Source organism: Oculina patagonica, chromosome 4 (assembly GCF_052425735.1).
Source record: "Oculina patagonica isolate OP01 chromosome 4, crgOcupat, whole genome shotgun sequence".
Lineage (NCBI taxonomy): Eukaryota > Metazoa > Cnidaria > Anthozoa > Scleractinia > Oculinidae > Oculina > Oculina patagonica.
In genome coordinates, this window is record NC_135761.1 from 37,243,180 (window position 1) to 37,250,399 (window position 7,220).

Consider the following 7,220-nt stretch of genomic DNA (forward strand, 5'->3'; position numbering starts at 1 on the left):
ATGCCTATCCGGTGGTACGTCACTGAATCAGCGCTGTCGTCATCCAACTTTTCCACAACTTTTGATTCTTCCCAGATATGCGCTGGGATGTCTGCTTCACTCATAGCCTGATAAACAAGGACTTCCTCCTCTAACATATCCATTGGTCGAAGATTATTGATCATCTCTCTGTGTACGTACCCAAGAGAAGACAGCACTTCTTCTACGTTGTCCATGCTGAATTTATTCCTTTCATTGAAATCATAGTCAGGTAGCACTATCCTGTGGGAGGCTTAATTTTGAGTTTCGCTAAACTTTTTGAGTAGAAGCAGGAAACAGGGCTTAAAATGTTCGTCTTGGGGGTTCTGCTGAGAGCCTCAATTATTGAACATGGAAACGAGGCTGGATCACGGATCTTTACAAAACACACCTAAACATTGGCCAAATAGCACAGAAATTCACCATATGCATTTACAACTGAGATTATCATATGTTTGAATGAGTTTAAATTTAAATGGATGATCACGTGACAGGTCACGTGACTTTTTAATTCAAGTGCATTGAAATTCATTACCTGTAGTCTATGAAAAGTGTGACAGCACCTTCTGGCTCTAAAATACTACAGTTTGCAAAACAATATAATACAGTTTTAAGATGCGTATAAGCGACGTTGCCTGTTTCATGTATACATTGTAGCTCAGAAAATATCAACAAGTGAGATATATGCAAATTAGTTATAGGATGACGTCACTTATAAGGCTGTATGTATCTCAACAAGTAGTTATCCAACAACATCCCAATTTTCAACCCCGTTACTCCTCCTCCCTCCTCCACAGCTACAGGGACCGTGTTTTTACTTAAGCATGTTTTTTTATTCTCATAAAATGTTGAAAAGAAAAATATTTATTGACATTGAGCAAGTTGTTTATTTTCCCTTTTTTGCCTAAAAATTAAAAAAAGGCCAACAGCAGGCCATGAATACCAGTCAGTGAAAATAAAAGCCATAAATAGCTTTTCTGTGTAGTAAATTTCATGGCACTGTGAGTTATTTACCTTCAGTTTCTCCGAGAAGTCCTCCGCATGAAACTGAGGCTAATATGAAAACGAGGTTAGCATGAAATCGAGGCTAGACTTGTGGGCGGACATTTTGAATTTCGTTTAACGATTTACGAGGGTTAAAACACAATTCTGTACGTTTAATGCTGGTTGGAACTTCCAGAACACAAAGATATGTGAGTACTTTAGTAAGAGAATACATTTTTCAAAACGTTTTCAACTCAAATGTAAAAAAAAAAATTGAAAAAAGGACAGTTCAAAGCACATAACTAAGGGAGAACTCAAATGGAAGCAGTTGCATCAGTTCCCCTCCCTGTTGGCAGTGACACAGCCTCAACTAGCGACATAAACTGGAAAAAGTGCATTATTTGCCAAGAAAGCAAGCTGCCAAAGAAAAGGTTTCCACTGTCAAAAGCATCAGTTGAAGGTATTCAGCGAGTGATAGATTGTGTTGACGTGAGGGAAAAATGTAAAGACTCTAGTTTTAAGGATGCACTGGGAAGATTAAAGGGACTGAAAGAAGTTGAGATCGAGGTAGTTTGGCATAGAGGCTGTTATAGCAGTTTTACAAACCAAGAGCATATACGGCGTCTTCAGAAACGTACACCAGATTACACCGAAGGACAATCAAACACATCTTCTGTGCCAAGGAGATCTTCTGTTTCATTTGTGGACTGGACAAAATGTATGTTTTGTCAGACCGATTCGCTTGGATTAAACCAAGTACAAACAAAGGAGACATCCAAAAAAATCATCAGTAAAGCAGTTTTTGACGAAGTAATGAGCTGCAGACTGGCAGGTGAAAACGATTTGATAGCGGCAGAAGGCAAATACCATCTGAAATGCTACAGTAAGTTTCTGAGAAGTGTTGAAAAGAACCCAGGTTGTAAACAAGGAGAGGGTAATGACGATCTTAAACAAGCATGTTTTGAAGAGGTCATGTCTTTTCTTGAAAAAGGGATTTCTCAAGGAAATATCTATTCGTTAAAGTCAGTGTGGAGATATTTCTGTTGCAAGTTGCAGTCCAGTTGTAATGTTGATCCAGGCATTTATAGAAGTAATAAGCTTAAGGAGAAGATCCAGAACTCTCTTGGAGATAAAGTGTCTTTCATTCAGCCTCTAAATCCTGCCGAACCGCTTTTAATTATTTCATCGAATTTGGGTGAAGCAGCCTTGCACAGTTTTTCAACAGGTGGTTGTTAAGTGGTCACCATTTTGTGCAATATGTGAATGCTGCAATGTAAAACTGTCTGACACCATCATAAAATTTGTCAACATCACGACTGTCAATGTCTGCTTCATTCAGAAGCTTTCTGAGTTGTCCCTTTGTTACCAAACCAACTGACAAATTTTCATCTGTTTTTTGATTCTCCAAACTAATGTCCAGACCCTTTAAAGTTCCAAACTTCGGTTTGTGCTCCATCACTTTCTCTGGTCTTGTGAATTTAACAGCCAACTTGTTTAGGGAATTCTCCATCTGTATATGCAGCAAGTGTATGAGAGGATCTTCCCTTTGCAAAAAGCTGTTGAAATTGGTAAGCAAGCAATTGCTGATTGAATAAACATGAGATATATTTCACTCATGGGGCGCTGAAATGATTCATTCAAGCGTTTTAATCGATTGTCTCTTTCATGTTCTGACAGAAAGTAGGACTTCAGGGCATCGTATTTCTTTAATTCTCTATCCAAGCAACGCTCAAGACAAAGCCATCTGACAGAAACATACTTCACCACTGCTTCATACTCTGTGTCACAAAACATACAATACTCCTTCAAAATTCCTTTTCTCATAGTAGACTTGTCAAACCAATAAAACAAGTCAACACAGTAATCTTCCAAGTCAAAACCAGTAGCATTTGCAAATGCAGTGGCACCTTTTGCTGCTGCATTGTGCAACATATGACATGGGCAGCCAGCAACAACAACTTTGGGCTCTTTCGCCAGCACCCTACTTTTAATAAGGACTTTAAGATAGTCGACTACGGTTGACTACGATGGTCGGATGCGTATTTGGTAGACTGGGTCGAGTGCGGTAAAAGGGCGCGAAAATTTGACACTTGTTGCCATTTAAGTTTTCACGGAAGACGGTTGGTTCAAAGTTACAAGAGCATAACTGAAACAACATTTGAAGAGTCAAAAAATTATTAAAAAGAGAAAAACTGAAAAACATTTAGAGAGTAAGATGTCTTTTGAAGATGTCATAAATGCGCTGGTAATGGCTTATGCTGATGATTCGCTTGACGATGGAGAATTTTTGTTTCTGTACGATTATTACAAGCCCATTAATCGTTTGTATCCGTACTGGGATTTTGATCCATTTTGTTTGGATTCATTTGATTCTTGTGAGTGTGAAGCACATTTTAGAGTGGCCAAAGACGATCTTACAATACTGCTGAATGCTTTTCGTATTCCAGCAACCTTCAGGTGCCCACAGGGAACAGTCTGTAACGGAATGGAAGGACTTTGCCTACTGCTTATAAAGATTTGCCTAATTTTGACTTTTGCTCGTCCGATTCCAGAGCTGTGCATGATCACAAACACTGTACTTGACTGGTTTTATATTGAACATGGTTTTCGTTTAACCTCGTGGAATCAGCCATTTCTCTCCCCGTTAAATTTCAAGAAAACGCAAACGCGATAACCAGGCATTTTAGGAAGTCCCCTAACTAATTGTTTTGGTTTCGTCGATGGTACGGTTCGCCCTATTTGCCGCCTTACTGAAAGACAGCACATAGTATGCAATGGGCACAAGCGAGGACACGCACTTAATTTTCAATCTGTGGCACTGCCCAATGGTCTCATAGGAAATCTTTATGGTCCAGTGGAGGGTCGACATCACGATGAGGAATGTTAAAGATTCTGGCCTGCTAACTAGCCTTGAAAGAGTAGCCTACAGTCCAAGAGGGGATGTTCTATGTCTCTATGAAGACCGCACCTACCCCCTTCGTCCTCATTTAATGGCCCCCTACCGAATTGGGGAGGTCCCATTATTTACACCAAACATGGAAGCATTCAACGAAGCAATGAGTTCTGTTAGAGTGTCGGTTGAATGGCTTTTTGGTGATGTCTTGAACGACTTTAAAAGCAACTTAAAGCTAGGATTGAGTGCAGTCGAAAGCACTATATAGTTGCTGCACTTTTAAGAAGCACTCTAACCTGCCTATATGGTAATAATACTTCGACATTTTTTCAAGTTGATTCCCCAACCGTTCAAGACTATCTGGCCTAATAATTTATTAATACACAAACTGAGCTGATGTGTTATAGCTAGGGAAATTTTTTTTTTTTTTTGACAAAAAAAAAATTATTTCAGAATCAGAATGTGTTGTTCTAGAAAATATCCATACCCCTCCCACAGAAGGTTTTTGGTTTGAATCCCCCACTGCTCTGGAAATTCCAGATAAGCCCCATACTTTGCTTTAAAAATTTTGGCTTTTGAGACCCCCCACCCCCTCAGAATTTCTAATAACCTTCTGTGGGGTGGGTATGGATATTTTCCGGAACTGCATAATTTAATTGAAATGTTTTCAGTTATATCATATTTTCAGGGTTGCTGATTTGTCAAGCACAAATCAACAAAAAATAGGTTAAACAAAACATCTTTGAAACTGAAGTTAAAATTAAAATTGCTTCTGCATTCTAATTTCACTATCACTGTTTGTTGTAAAATTAAATGCATTAATTATGCTTTGGGGGTAAGACAATTAATAGAAAGCAATCATAAGTGAGACAACTTTATTGTGAACTGCCCACAGTCAAACTCAATTCAAAATATAAGTTCAACATCTCCCAAACATAAGTTCAGCAATGACATGCATTAAAAGTTCCACACAACAAATGAGTGTATGAAATGGTACATTACAAACTGAAATAATGCATGTAAGTTACAAAGTACATCCCAAAAACTGATCTCTCAAACCATAAAGGAGTCCTTAATAACAAAAAGGTTGCTTAGCTCAAACACCAAACAGTCAATATTTTAGGCTTTTGACATTTTTTGCAATAAAGCAACAATTAAATTCTGAGTTTGTTGAAACTGCTGCTGCTGTAGATTAAATTGCTGTTGTTGTTGCAGAGCTTGTTGCTGTTGGTGCTGCTGCTGTTGAAGCATTTGGGCTTTAAATTGCTCTTGACGCTTCTGTTGTATGGCCAATTCTTGCTGACGAAGGGTTACTTCTTCTTTTTTCAGATCAGCCTCGGCCTGACATTTGATTTAAAGATACTGCAGACCATCATTTCCACGTCTCCTTTTCCTCTTTTTTGGTTTCTCACTGATCTCACCCTCTTCTTCGTCTGAATCAGCACCCTTTGACTTTTTCCATGTATTCAAAACTGCATCTCTTACGGCCATAGCCTTCTTTCTTTCATTTTTCTGCTGTTCGCTGTCTTTTGCTGTAGCTGAAGCCAAGTCAGCCTTTGCTGACAAAATGTTTTCCTCAATTTTTTTTCTAAAATAGTTTCTGCCTCTGACAGTGGCTCAGGATTTGTTCCCGATTCTCCTTCCTCTTTTCTCATTTTTGCCTTGAAGTCGGCTAACAGTTTATTGAACCTGTCTCCGACACTTCTCTGGTCCCTGGGCATTGCTTTAAATCCTTCATGCTTGTTCACGCCATTAGCCACCTCATTCCAGGCTTGGCCAGATTCCTTGGTGCCATGTTTAAATTGGTAAGGCTCAACATAACGTACTTCTCTAAGGAGACGTAGGTCTTTTCCTCCAGACCAACGAAAGGTTCCACTGAAAAATAATGAGAATAATAATTAATAAAAATCAAGTATCTTCAAATGGGTGTGCATGTGTGAACTTCTCAAACATAAACACATTTTGAAACAAAAATTTACAGCACTTTACACACCAGGGAATGAATATTTATCTATTCCAATATATATAGGCTTTTGTACATTTTGCTGCCTTTGTTTCGAGTATTTTAGTGAGGCAAAAAAGCATTAACTATCATTTGGACATTTTAGTGGCTATTTTTCCAGAGAAAATAACAATGAAAATAATTATTCAAAGCGAAATGAAGACTCAAAATTTAAAAAAATTCCCAGGGATATGCAAGCATGTTCATGTTTATTTTTCAAGATCTTTATATGTCGTCACCAGCCACTTTGAAAAAATAGTGATAGCCTGAGAATATCCGTGCCAGCATTTATGGAATTATTTTGGGGAAAGTGCCAAATGCAAACATGGTGTCAGGGCACAAGTGCTGCTGTTTACCTCTGCGACTGTATTATTATAGGACCTCAGATATCAGGAAAACCTTGATATCTTGATATCTTTCCCCCTAATAATCCCATAATCGCTCTCGGGGCACACTTGGCCCAGGCTGCCACTCTTTTTCTATGATTTAATAATGATTTTTAGTATTTTATAACGAGTTTAAGAATTTTATAATGAACTTTAGTATTTTATATGAATTTTAGTATTTTAATATAATGAATTTTAAAATTTTTATGATCTAGTATTTTACCATCCTATTGTAATTTTAAATATCTTTATTACTTGGAAGAGCATTAAGATTTTATGTAATGCGTGAGAAATCAATTATTATTAAATTATTATTATTAGAACTGTTTGTAGGATTTAGCGTCTTCATTGAGTATTTGGCACGGTTTTAGAATTTTTTTTTCCAATTGTAGTGTTTCAAGGTCATGAACTTCTGGAAGTGACAGCTTAAGACCCCACCTTCATTGTTCTGCAAGATGGAATCATTAGTGTCAAGCCCCCTTCACTTTCTTGGGGGATTCTTTCTTCCTCTGCCCAAAGCATGAGGTGTGTAACTTGCAAAAATAGCAGTTGTGTGCACATGAAATTTGTTCTACAATCTGTTGATACAGAGCCCTGCCCCGATTTTGTTCTTCACTTTAATGACATGTGCATTGAGTCACAAAGTGGTGCAACTACTTTGGAAAGGAGCCCAAAGTGTCTATCCTACAAGCCAATAAGATTCAATAGGCCTGGGGCAGTGAAAGGATTAATTCCTGTTGGAGATGATGTTTTATCTGCAGCAGATGAGACCGACAGTTGCCCTTTTTGTGGTGCAACCTCTTTCCTGCTGCCCGACCATAATCACCCACTCTCAAGAGCCAAAAATTTAACAAGCACCCAGGGTGCTTAATCGAATAAATACGGTAAATGTCGAACTTTTGTTGTTGTTTGTTAATTAGAACTGTGTGATGGCACT

At 38.2% G+C, this 7,220-nt stretch overlaps 1 pseudogene; it reads left to right on the plus strand.

Moving 5' to 3' along the window:
• Positions 1-3,217: 3,217 nt before the first annotated feature.
• On the plus strand, positions 3,218-3,993 carry LOC144650134 (uncharacterized; annotated as a pseudogene).
• The last annotated feature ends 3,227 nt before the right edge of the window (positions 3,994-7,220 follow it).